Source organism: Geotrypetes seraphini, chromosome 8 (assembly GCF_902459505.1).
Source record: "Geotrypetes seraphini chromosome 8, aGeoSer1.1, whole genome shotgun sequence".
Taxonomy (NCBI): Eukaryota; Metazoa; Chordata; class Amphibia; order Gymnophiona; family Dermophiidae; genus Geotrypetes; species Geotrypetes seraphini.
The window spans coordinates 17,680,955-17,695,203 of NC_047091.1; positions in this window are offsets into that span (position 1 = coordinate 17,680,955).

Consider the following 14,249-nt stretch of genomic DNA (forward strand, 5'->3'; position numbering starts at 1 on the left):
ATAGAAAAGTTTTTTCTTTTTATATTTTTTCCATATAGGAATTGTGGCATGGGTTTCTTTCATCGATCCAAAACCTTCATATATTGCAGTGACTTTTTTCATCAAATCTAATAAATTATTACCACTCAAAATTTTTTTATTCATTATAGAAAAGTTTTTTCTTTTTATATTTTTTCCATATAGGAATTGTGACATGGGTTTCTTTCATCGATCCAAAACCTTCATATATTGCAGTGACTTTTTTCATCAAATCTAATAAATTATTACCACTCAAAATTTTTTTATTCATTATAGAAAAGTTTTTTCTTTTTATATTTTTTCCATATAGGAATTGTGACATGGGTTTCTTTCATCGATCCAAAACCTTCATATATTGTAGTGACTTTTTTCATCAAATCTAATAAATTATTACCACTCAAAATTTTTTTATTCATTATAGAAAAGTTTTTTCTTTTTATATTTTTTCCATATAGGAATTGTGACATGGGTTTCTTTCATCGATCCAAAACCTTCATATATTGCAGTGACTTTTTTCATCAAATCTAATAAATTATTACCACTCAAAATTTTTTTATTCATTATAGAAAAGTTTTTTCTTTTTATATTTTTTCCATATAGGAATTGTGACATGGGTTTCTTTCATCGATCCAAAACCTTCATATATTGCAGTGACTTTTTTCATCAAATCTAATAAATTATTACCACTCAAAATTTTTTTATTCATTATAGAAAAGTTTTTTCTTTTTATATTTTTTCCATATAGGAATTGTGGCATGGGTTTCTTTCATCGATCCAAAACCTTCATATATTGCAGTGACTTTTTTCATCAAATCTAATAAATTATTACCACTCAAAATTTTTTTATTCATTATAGAAAAGTTTTTTCTTTTTATATTTTTTCCATATAGGAATTGTGACATGGGTTTCTTTCATCGATCCAAAACCTTCATATATTGCAGTGACTTTTTTCATCAAATCTAATAAATTATTACCACTCAAAATTTTTTTATTCATTATAGAAAAGTTTTTTCTTTTTATATTTTTTCCATATAGGAATTGTGACATGGGTTTCTTTCATCGATCCAAAACCTTCATATATTGCAGTGACTTTTTTCATCAAATCTAATAAATTATTACCACTCAAAATTTTTTTATTCATTATAGAAAAGTTTTTTCTTTTTATATTTTTTCCATATAGGAATTGTGGCATGGGTTTCTTTCATCGATCCAAAACCTTCATATATTGCAGTGACTTTTTTCATCAAATCTAATAAATTATTACCACTCAAAATTTTTTTATTCATTATAGAAAAGTTTTTTCTTTTTATATTTTTTCCATATAGGAATTGTGACATGGGTTTCTTTCATCGATCCAAAACCTTCATATATTGCAGTGACTTTTTTCATCAAATCTAATAAATTATTACCACTCAAAATTTTTTTATTCATTATAGAAAAGTTTTTTCTTTTTATATTTTTTCCATATAGGAATTGTGACATGGGTTTCTTTCATCGATCCAAAACCTTCATATATTGCAGTGACTTTTTTCATCAAATCTAATAAATTATTACCACTCAAAATTTTTTTATTCATTATAGAAAAGTTTTTTCTTTTTATATTTTTTCCATATAGGAATTGTGACATGGGTTTCTTTCATCGATCCAAAACCTTCATATATTGTAGTGACTTTTTTCATCAAATCTAATAAATTATTACCACTCAAAATTTTTTTATTCATTATAGAAAATTTTTTCTTTTTATATTTTTTCCATATAGGAATTGTGACATGGGTTTCTTTCATCGATCCAAAACCTTCATATATTGTAGTGACTTTTTTCATCAAATCTAATAAATTATTACCACTCAAAAATTTTTTATTCATTATAGAAAATTTTTTTCTTTTTATATTTTTTCCATATAGGAATTGTGACATGGGTTTCTTTCATCGATCCAAAACCTTCATATATTGTAGTGACTTTTTTCATCAAATCTAATAAATTATTACCACTCAAAATTTTTTTATTCATTATAGAAAAGTTTTTTCTTTTTATATTTTTTCCATATAGGAATTGTGACATGGGTTTCTTTCATCGATCCAAAACCTTCATATATTGTAGTGACTTTTTTCATCAAATCTAATAAATTATTACCACTCAAAATTTTTTTATTCATTATAGAAAATTTTTTTCTTTTTATCTTTTTTCAAAATTTTTTTTTTTTTTTACTAATACCAATCTGCTTGTGCGTATTCCACCACAGGGCACAATTTGTAGTCTCAACCAATATTAGCGATCATAGACAATTGTATTGCTACTCATTGTGCTTCTTTTCAATACAAATAACTCGGTGCTGAAGATATATAGCTAAATCTCAATACGAGAAAGAATCGACGTCATATTTGGCTCCTTTTACTAAGGTGCGCAAGCATTTTTTGCATACGCAGGAAATTACCGCATGCTACGCTTCTAGAATTAATGCCAGCTGAATGCTGGCGTTAAGGTCTAGCATGCGTGGCAATGTAGCGTGCGCAATTCCGCGCGTTACAGCCCTAGCGCATCTTAGTAAAAGGAGCCCAATTTGACGTTGATTCTTTCTCATATTGAGATTTAGCTATAGAATCACAACCAGCATTAATGGTGGTAAAAAGCACTTATCTTCTGCTTCAACCTGCGTCAGTAAGGCTGCATGAAATATGCCGCAATAGCCCCAATCAGTATCTGTCCGACAGGAACCCGTTTCGCCGCTAACAAGCAGCTTCCTCAAGGTTAAAAAAAAATCGGGCTACAATTTTAGCATTAACACAGGACAACAAAAACAAACAAACAAGTGGACACATTATTTGATTTCTATCTTGAAGGTCGCCTGTGACTATATACACCCATCGTGGATTGTTGTTAAGATTATTGTTTTTAAGTTATTTGGACGCTTATTAAACAACAAACTGGTACATCCGAACTTCTGTTCCACAATTTTTATGTTGTTTTTTTCATTGCGATGGGCAATTTCCAAAGACATTTGTCTGGGGGACAGTAGCCAGTGGCGTAGCGAGGGTGAGAGGCGCCCGGTGCCCACCCCCGCTCCTTTCTCGAACCCGCCTGCCGCACGCAACCCCCCCCCTTCCCTTCCATCGTACCTCCAGTTGAAGTCGCTGCTCGAGGCGGTCAACAACGCACTCCTCGCAACCCCGTCGGCTCTCCCTCTGATGTCACTTCCTGTGCACGGCACCCAGAAGTGACGTAATCGGGAGACGGTTGCAAAGGGCACGTTGTTGACTGCCATGAAAAACAACTTCAACTAGTGGTATGGGGGAAGGGAAGGGGAGAGCACGCGTGGGGTGGGGGTGATGGGCGCATAGAGGAGGAGGGGTGCCGGCAGCTCCACCAACATGGCGACCGGAGCGGACCACCCCCCTCCCTTAGTACACCAGTGACAGTAGTCCTGGTTGAACGCTGCCCTCTGCTGGTTATTGTGGAACCTTTTGGAGCTATTTGGATTTTACTGTTTTATCTTTTGGAAATTGCCCTTCTTCAGTATCTTTTTTTTTTTGTAATTAATTATAACTTTTTCACAAGTTTAACAACTTGTTTAAGGAAATACAGAGCCATAATCCAACATGAAAATAAAGCTAAGTACAAATTAAGAAGTAATAACAATCTTATGGAAATAGATCTTCCTTAGACCACAAACAAAAGTTACAGGAAACTATTTAGGAAAAGGCTTAATACGTCAACCCCCCTCCCAGTTATAAATTATTAGAACTGGACACTCGATCTCTGATAAACCCCTTGAGGTCCAAAAAGGATCTTAGCTGATCGAGCACAGAAAATATATATTTCAAACCCATATATTTAATAAAACCCTTGCAGTGGTAGGTTAACATAAGGTAGCACCCAATTTCTTTGTCTCATCTCTCATTGCAAGAAATAACTTGCGTCTTTCTTGGGTTAATTTTGTTACATCATGATATAACCAAATTGTTTGCCAACAAAATTGAGAAACAGAGCTTTTGAAAAATAATCTCATTCTAGAATTAAGATCTTGCTCAAGCATAAAACTAACAATCAGTGCATCTCTCTCTTTAAATATCAGAATACGAGCTTTCCAAAACTGCCATTAAGTTCTGTAAATCAGTGTCAACAGGTAATCATATTGCAGGTAATGCTTTTGTCTCAAAGTTTTTCCTTGAGGCAGGCAAATTTAAAACAGGCTTAAAGACTTTCCTATTCCGTGATGCATTTATTTCTGTTTAGTAGCTAACTCTCAGTCATCTTCACTCGTTCAACATCACAAATGTTATTCTAATGACTTTTTCCCTTCCCAAATGTTGTTTTCCCATCCCCTCTTTCTCCCTTTTCTCTCTACTTTGTAACTTTACCCTTCCATTAACCTCATCCCTCACAATCAAGTTTGTCTAGTCTATGTTTTAATATACACTATTTGTACCTCTAAATGCATAATATTTTAACTCCCCTTCCCTATTTAATTTATATTTTTATTGTAATGTACACCGGCCAGATATTTATTTGATGGTCGGTATATTAAAACCAAATAAACTTGAAACTTCAAATAGAACAATTTATTTATTGGTGGTATCTGGTCAGCCAGAAAATTCAAATTTACTATAACAAAGATGTAAAGGGAGCTACAAAGTTTACAGTGCCATGGCACAGGTTCTGCTGTCAAGATATGACAGTTCACTTCTCAATGGATTATTATTATTATTTATCCATGTCAGACCATCTCTTGGGAACGGTGACAGCTCTCTAGAACTGTTTCCTCTGCTTGGCCTTGAGGGCACCTGACGGGACAGAAACCTCTTATTTTAGCAGCCTAGGGCTCATGGGGAGGGGCATAGTCACAGATAAAGAAAGAAGATGCTGGCATTGCCATCTGAGATCATAAGAACAAAAGAATTGCCACAGTAGGACTGACTGAAGGTCCATCGAGCCCAGATCTCAAGTACCTGGCAGAAACTCAAACAGCAGCAACATTCCAGAGCTGAGATTGTGATGTCATAGTTCCTCATTCCACCAATGCTTAAGAACCAGCTTCATCAGTGATGTCACAATGGCTTGATCCTATACATGGTTCATATAAAAGATATAAAAAAGATGGAGTCGGTTCAGAGAAGGCTACTAAAATGGTGCGTAGTCTTCATCATAAGGCATATGGGGACAGACTTAAAGATCTCAATCTGTATACTTTGGAGGAAAGGCGGGAAAGGGGAGATATGATAGAGACGTTTAAATACCTATGTGGCATAAATGCGCATGAGTTGAGTCTCTTTCATTTGAAATGAAGCTCTGGAATGAGAGGGCATAGGATGAAGTTAAGAGGTGATAGGCTTAGGAGTAATATAAGGAAATACATTTTTACAGAAAGGGTGGTAGATGTGTGGAGCAGTCTCCCAGAAGAGGTGGTGGAGACAGAGACTGTGTCTGAATTCAAGAAAATGTGAGATAGACACATTGGATTTTTTAGAGAAAGGAAGAAATAATGGTTTCTGTGGATGGGCAGATTGAATGGGCCGTTTGGCCTTTATCTGCCATCATGTTTCTATAAGAGCTGCCATACTGGGACAAACTGAAGGTCCATCAAGCCCAGTATCCTGTTTCCAATAGTGGCCAACCCAGGTCCCAAGTACCTGGCAAGTTCCCAAGGAGTAAAACAGATTTTATGCTGCTTATCCTAAGAATAAGCAGTGGATTTCCCCAAGCCACCTCAATAATTAGGAAATGATCCATACCTTTTTTAAAACCCTGCTAAGCTAACTGATTTCATCACATTCTCAGGAAATGAATTCCAGAGTTTAATTACATGTTGATGCCATCTCTGACTCTTAGCTAATTTAGTGAAAGGCATCAAGCTGTGGAGAAGTCAGGTTTCTCTGTGTTTTAGCCTGGCTGCTAGATCACTTTATGACTGTTATTAGGGAACCAAAACTGTATGAATTGCTGCCCCCCCCAGCCATCTACTCTCTCTTTCTCTCGCCCCCTTCTTAATATTCCTATTAAAGAAATAATAACCATCCCCATAACAGAGCTGTGATCATCCCCCAGCCATCCAAACTCTCTGAACTGAAGAACCCTGTTTATAGTCATACCACTCACAATATTAATATTAAAAACATCCTTGCATGTTATCTGATTTTATGATTTCTTTTCTTCCTTTGCCACCCACTCAAGCAAACTAAAGATGAATGCATCCTAAGAAACCGTGTAGGATAATGTTTTAAGCTATTATACTCCTGTGGACTGAATATAGGACATCAATTCTAAGCTGGGATTTTTTTTTTTCTGTAAGTGAGAGTTTCGACTATTCCAATGGAAAATATTGTCCTTCTGTGTTGCAAATCGGGATTATTATATAGAAATGAGACTGGAGGAAAATTACTTTTTACGTTAAGCCTCGTAAAGAGAGGAAGGAGTAAAAATGGTCCTGTTTCCCAGGGATGTAGCAATTTGTTGCTAGCCTATGTGCAAAATTGAATAGCACAGTGAAGTGTGTGCGTTAGAGAGGATGATGGGAAAGAGAAGACAGAACTGCTCACTGCCAGTGGAGGGTGATGTGGGTGCGGCGACTGAGGCTTTGCATTCAGATAGTATCTCCACAAATCTGTTACTCAGAATGATGAACCGAGAAACTGGGCAGAATGAAGGAGGGCAAAAGAAATGAAAGCCAGGACTGGAAAGCCAGAGCTCAGACATAGAAAAGACATCTTTAAAGCACTCCTAAATCCTCAGAAAAACCTCCCACATTCCCTTGGTGTAGGAATTCAAATATGCATGGGATATAATTATGAGAAGAGACTGGATTAAAGAATGGAGTATTTCCACTCATTATAAATGATTCACATCAATAAAACTAAAGAGAGAGAGCGAGAATAGAGGGAGAAAAACCTATTTGAGGCGACAGGTGCACCTTTGGCCACCTTTCTGGTCTTTATCTGCTGTCATTTACTATGCTACTATATTACCGTGTTTCCCCGAAAATAAGACAGTGTCTTGTATTAATTTTGGGTCCAAAAAATGCATTAGGGCTTATTTTCGGGGGATGACTTACTTTTTTCATATACAACAATCATCTCTCCCTTCCTCTCCTACACCCCATTTCTTCTTCTTGTCTTTCTCCCCCAACCCCCATGTGCCGCATCTTTCCTCCCCTCTCACCCAACCCCTTGTGCAGCATCTTTCTATCCCTCCCTCCCATCCCCCTGTGCAGCAGAACCCCACCGACCCTCCTACCGCGAGACTGACATACCTCCGCTCCGAGGCCTCCTAAAGCAGCAGGGGTGGGGGGGTGTTTCTGAATCGATGAGTCCATTTTTTTCAGCAAATCAGGCAGGGATGGAGTCGGGGACATTCGGGGCTTCAGGGATTGACCTTAACTAGGAATGATTAAGAAGAGGATCACGAACAGATCTGAAAAGGTTATCATGCCTTTATACCATGCCCGCACCTGTAATACTGCGTCCAATACTGGTCGCCGTACATGAAAAAGGACGTAGTACTACTGGAAAGGGTTCAGAGAAGAACGACAAAAATGGTTAAGGGACTGGGGGAGTTGCCGTACAACGAGAGGCTAGAGAAACTGGGCCTCTTCTCCCTTGAGAAGAGAAGACTGAGAGGAGACATGATGGAAACATTCAAAATATTGAAGGGAATTGACTTAGTAGAGAAAGATAGGTTGTTCACCCTCTCCAAGGTGAAGAGAACAAGAGGGCACTCGCTGAAGTTAGAAGGGAAAAGATTCCGTACAAACGTAAGGAAGTTTTTCTTCACCCAGAGAGTGGTAGAAACCTGGAATGCTCTTCCGGAGGCTGTTATAGGGGAAAACACCCTTCAGGGATTCAAGACAAGGTTGAATAAGTTCCTACTGGAACAGAACATACGCAAGTAAGGCTGGACTCAAATAGGGCACTGGTCTTTGACCTAAGGACTGTCGCGTGAGCGGACTGCTGGGCACGATGGACCACTGGTCTGACCCAGTAGCGGCAATTCTTATGTTCTTATGTTAACTAGGGCTTAGTTTTGGGGTAGGGCTTATATTAGGAGCATCTTTAAAAATTATTCTAGGGCTTATTTTCAGGATAGGTCTTATTTTCGGGGAAACAGGGTACTATCAAAAGCATGAGACTGTAAGCCCTCATGGGCAGGGACACATCTACCTCACCTGAATTGTAGCGCACCTTGACCTCAGGTTTGAATCCAAAGTCAACAAGACTCCGGATTAGCTGATATGTACTGTAGCTACTGTTTATTCTATTTTGAGGTTTTGCTAACCGTCTTTTCATGAATAGTAATCAGGTACTCTTATGTATTTTTCATACCTGTCCTGGCGGGCTCACAATTTTAATTGTGGTACCTGGGACAATGTGACTTGCCCAGTGTCACAAGGAGCAGACTGGAGTCAAACTCGCAACCTCAGGGTGCTGAGGCAGCAGTTCTAGCCAGTACACCGTCAAAAGCGCGGAGGACAATGGCACGCTGACAATCCCGCACTGACATTTGAGCACAGAATAAATGTGCGCCTCCACTTCCGCCGCTTTTAGGCCTTCCATTTTACGTTGTGAGGGAGGTGTTGGGGGGAAACCCCCCCCCCCCGACTACACTTAGAACTGCTCATGCTCCCGTGGGGGGAGGGGGGGGTTGGGAACCCCAAGTACACTAAAAAATCCCATTCTTTTTGCTGTTCAGGAGTTCTCAGTGTAGTGGGGGGGGGGGGTTTCCCCCTCAACCCCCCCAATGGGAGCACAAGGACTTCTAAGTGTAGTGGGGGATTCCCCCCCCCCATTAGAGCACAAAAAGGAAGGCCTCAAAGCGGCAGTGTGCATTTGTCCTATGCTTAAATGTCGGCGCAGGATTGTCGGTGCGCCGTTGTCTTCTGCGGTTTTGACGTGTCACCGTTCTAGCCACTAGGCACTTTGGTGTGATCTGTTTACGTACAGTGTTACACAAAATTCAACTAAACTCTGTGGCTGCAGCTATGATGCATAATAATTGCCAGGCACATATTTATGAATGACCTAAAATAGCATACCATTTGTGAAGTTATACTGCAAAATATAGGGGTGAGGGAGATACCCTGCCCTGACATTCAATTAATCAGATAGGTCACATCAGAGATGGGTAACTTCTAGTTCTTGAGGACTGCAAACTGGTTTAGTTTCCAAGCTATCTTTAATGCATATCATGGCATGCAGGGACACATCATTGCATTTAGATCTTGCCACTAGGGGGAGCTCTAGGAAACAAGAGAGCTCCAAAAGGTAATAGGCTCCTAGGGCTTCTGGGAACTTTGCTGGTTTTGCAGGCAATGCTATCTGCACTCAAACAGGCTATTGGGAAGCTAAAAGGGCTGTCTGACAGTGGAAATATGGAGAAGGAAAAGCAGTTTCAGTTAGAGAAATTTCAGCCTATCAATAGGATGCCTTTGGAAGAGGCACCTAGGAAATGCTGGTATAGGGTTACCAGAATTTTATATATAAAAAAAGAGGATACATGGCTCTGCCCCATTCCGCCCTCAGTCCTGCCCTGTTCCACCCTCCAACCCTGGCCCCATACAAACCTCGTTTCTTCAGGGCTGTGTCTGGAGGGTCTCTGTGCATGTACAGATGTGATGCAACGACTTCACACACCTGTCTGCATTTGAATAAAACTCTAACTACACAGGCTGAATATTGCCCCCTAGGTTTTTTTTGTGATACAATGAAGGGTGAGGGGATGGGTTTCGATACACCACCTTTCTGTGGTTACAAACAAAGTGGTTTACATGTTTATATGCACTTATTTTTTATCTGTGGCAATCGAGAGTTGACTTTCGCAGTGTCGCAAGGAGTCTGTAGGGGGAATCAAATCAAGTTCCTCTGTTTCTTAGGCCACTGCACTAACCATTGGGCTGCTCCTCCATTCCAAAGACAAGAGCTAAACAAGCTTTAAAAAGTAGATTTCTAAAGATTGCCACATAACCCTGTTCTGATCTATTTTTCATTCACTGGGCAACTGAATCTTGTTGGTTAAAATCTGATATTTCCTTTGTCTCCCTCTTATGGTAGGAGGTAGAAACTGCATGCATGAAGATTTCATAACTGTTACATGAATAAGAGTATATCGATGATTTGAAAAGTGCGGTGGTTCTGTATATGCATGCTTTAGAGAGAGAGAGATTTTTATTTCATTCAGCCCTTAATTCATAATCTTAAATATAAATGTTTTCTGCACATCAGGTATATATCCCTTCATGTGTAAGATAGCTGTGATAATGGATTTTGTGCTTAGCCTTTCTAGGAATTCTTTAGTGCCTGAGGTGCTACATTTAAATGTTGGTGTAGGGTGTCTAACACATCCCTCATCGTCTGAATTGTACTCTGCATATATAATATTCACTCTTTCCTAAATATTTCAAATTGTCGTGTTGTGAGATTTCCCCTGGGCTTTGACTTATTAGCACACTATATTAATTCTGAGGCATAATCTCTGTAGCACAATACAAGACTTATGAGGATATCACTAAAACTAGACTGCAATTATTGAACAGTGGTTGCGTGATGACTTGAATAAGAATGAGGTGGAGAGGGACTCAATTGGATTCTGCCCTTGGTTAAAGATCTTGTTTAGAATCTGATGCCTACTGACGCTCAAAAAAATTCCCAAAATGAAAGTAAGAAGGTTGAGGCTTTCTGCTTCCATCTATCTAACTCTCATTTATTTATTTAATTTTCTATACTGTTTTATTTCCATTTCTATCCTGTTGTCCCCAAAGAGCCCAGAACGGGTTACAGGTTTAACATACGTATATAGTTAACAGGTTACAATTTACGCTAGATTAGTCATAATTTCAGTACATATGTCCAATACAAGTTTTTTCTAATTAGACATATTTAGGATCTAATACAGTTTACTGGTTATTATTTACCCTAGTTTTTCTACAGTATAAGTTTTATCCTAATTGACAAAGACAATTATAGCTTGGATTTGCCATAGTTATAATACCAGATTTTACCTTATAAGCTTTCCTTAGGTGACTCATAGCGGGTTCTGGTACCAATGTACATTTCTTTATAGTCCATCAATCAAGGGCAGGGGATAGGTGAAGAGGTAGGTTTTTATTGCTTTCCTAAAGTTGAGGAGTCCTTCAAGGGATCTGACCTGCAGGGGCAGTCGATTCCAGTGGCTCGGCTTGTAGTGGGAGTAGGAACGTCGTTTGGTGGTTTGCAGTTGCAGGGCATGACCAGGGGGGGGGCGTTTTGAGGCATATTTCAGCCTGGGAGTGGAGAGACCGGTTCGGTACGTACGGAGGAAGCTTAGCCGTCGCATAGCCCGGTGCCATGTCGTGCGAGGATTTGAATGCTAGAATCAGGCCCTTGAAGACACAACGTTTAGCTACGGGTAACCAGTGAGCAGACGCTCATAATGGTTTACATACAGTGGCGTAGCAAGGGTGAGAAGCACCCAAGGGCAGTTGTGCCCCTCCCCTGCCCTCATCTCTGCCCCTCCCCCACTCACCCCTACTGCGCATGTGTGCCCCCTTCCCTTCCCCTTTACCTCTAGTTGTTCATCACGAGCACGAAAAACTTCGACGTGCTCCTTGCAACCCCGTCGGCTCTCCTCTGATGTCACTTCCTAGAGGTGCGGGGAAAGGGAAGGGGGTCACGCGTGTGGCGAGGGGAGGAATGGGAAGAGGCAGGGGCAAAGAGGAGGAGGGGTACTGGCGCTCCCACCAACATGGCATCTGGGGTGGATTGCCACTCCCCTTTACTGCGCCATTGTTTGCATGCATTTATTCAGGTACTTAAGCATTTTCCCCCTGTCTGTCCTGGCAAGCTCATAATCTATCTAATGTACCTGGGGTAATGGGGGGGAGGGATTAAGTGACTTGCCCAAGGTCTCAAGGAGCAGTGTGGCTTTAAACCCACAACCTAAGGGGGTTGAGGCTTTAGCTATAACCTCTGCCCGTAACAGTTTCAGAAAGAAACCCTGCTACCGTCCAGAAATCGTTTGGGCTTTGGGAGATGAAGATTCATGTTTTCTAACAGCAAATAGAAAAAATGTCCACGCCTCAAATAAATAAGGTTTCTATTTGGTTTTTTTAACGGAGCAAATCTGAGATGATCGATCCAGCAGCTGTATGAGATGCCTTAATCACATTCTGTAAAGCTGACTGATTGGTTCCTGAAGCAGACACTGTTCAGAGCAGAGCATGGTTCTGTGTAGGACTGGACATGGCTGGCGGTGATTGAGAAAAGTGAGCTTAATTTTGATTGTAGGGCTTTTAATTGCAATATGAGAAAAACAGACATAAAGACATAACTGGAACTGAGGATTGCATCAGGATTGAACCATGTCACAGTGATATTTATTTATTTTTGGTACCATAACTAAAGCACGCAGGACTTTGGTGCACCGACAATCACGCGGTGACATTTGTTTGCAGGACAAATGCGTGCCGTTGTTTCCTTTGTTCCTGTTAGTGCTGTGAGGAGTGTGTGTGTGTGTGGGGGAGGGGAGGGGGGAACCCACACTACACTTAGAAGTCTTTGCACTGCTGTGGAGGGGGGGAGGTTTTGCGGGGGGAACCCCCACAGTACACTGAAAACTCCAGTTTGGAGTTTTCATTGCAGTGGAGGGGGGAGTATTTCCCCCCAATGGGAGCACGAGGACTTCTAAGTGTAGTGGGGGATTCTCCCCCCACCCTACCCCACCCCTCAGAGCGCTTACGGGAACAGTGGAAGTGGCGGTGCACATTTGTCCTGCGCGCATATGTCACCGCAGGTTTGTCAGCGTGCCAAAGTCATTGAAGCCCTCCCCAGCCCATCCTCCACCAAACATCCATATACAGACCGTGTAAGTCTGCCCAGTACTGGCTTTGGTTCTTCAATATTTAATATTTTCTGATTCTAGATCTTCTGTGTTCATCCCATGCTTTTTTAAACTCCGTCACCGTTTTCCTCTCCACCACCTCTCTCGGGGGCGCATTCCAGGCATCCACCATCCTCGCCGTAAAGAAGAAGTTCCTCACATTGCTCTTGAGTCTCCCACCCCTCAACTTCAAATTATGTCCTCTGGTTTTACCATTTTCCTTTCTCTGGAAAAGATGCCGTACTCTGAAAAGAGTTTTTCTTCTCTCTCTCTTAAAGCAGCTAATGCAAAGCTAATCAACCCCATTCTACCTCTATTTAAAACGTAATAAAAATGTGTTTCCTTTCTCAGCCCCCAATGACTGCTGTTTTAATAGGAATTCCTTCTACTAGTTTAGCAATATTTAATTCAGCTATACCATTTCATATCTAATTAACTCACAAAAGTTGCTGACTATCTGGTTTCAAGTTTCAAGTTTATTAGGATTTTATATACCGCCTATCAAGGTTATCTAAGCGGTTTTTACAATCAGGTACTCAAGCATTTTCCCTCTCTGTCCCGATGGGCTCACAATCTATCTAACGTACCTGGGGCTATGGAGGATTAAGTGACTTGCCCAGGGTCACAAGGAGCAGCGCTGGGTTTGAACCCACAGCCCCAGGTGCTGAGGCTGTAGATCCAACCACTGCGCCACACACACAACTGCCGTACCTTATCCGGGATTCACTGATATTCAGCCAGCCATTGTTCTGTCTAATTTACTCAGATAGTTATCCAAGCACTAATGCTGAATAACTGTGGGGCCTGGATTACTTCAGATTTCCATCCCTGACCTGCCCCCCAGCACTGCTAGGATAGGGCCTGGCTGATCTCATCTCATATTCAGCGACAAAATCTGGTTAAATTCCATGGATATCAGGGATGGACATAGTCCATGGGACATAACCAGACAGAATGGCGGTTACAACAGCAGAACGATCAAAGGGAAATGTTCTGCCGTTGATAAGTCTCCCCACCCTAACTGTGACCTTCCCCAGTTCCCCTCCCTCCCTTTGCCACTGATTTAGGGTCCATTGTCCAGCGATAGGGTGGGAGGAAAGACACAGGCCCTGCAGGCTCTGGCCTGAGAGCATCGGGCCACAGCGTTCAGGCTTAATGCTCCTAAGCTGCTGGAACAACACTACTTGCGAGATGGTTGTTGCAAGAAGTGTTATTCATTTACCATTGGAATAGCACAGATTACTATCTCCGGCTGCAATACAAGGCATAGTCTTATAGAAATTTCCACAAAGAGAAGGTAAGGGGAAGAGAGGGAGGGAGATACACAGCTGACCGGCAGGAGGGAGCTGCTGGACTGTGCAAAGGGTGTTGGGGAATTGGGGAAGAGAGAG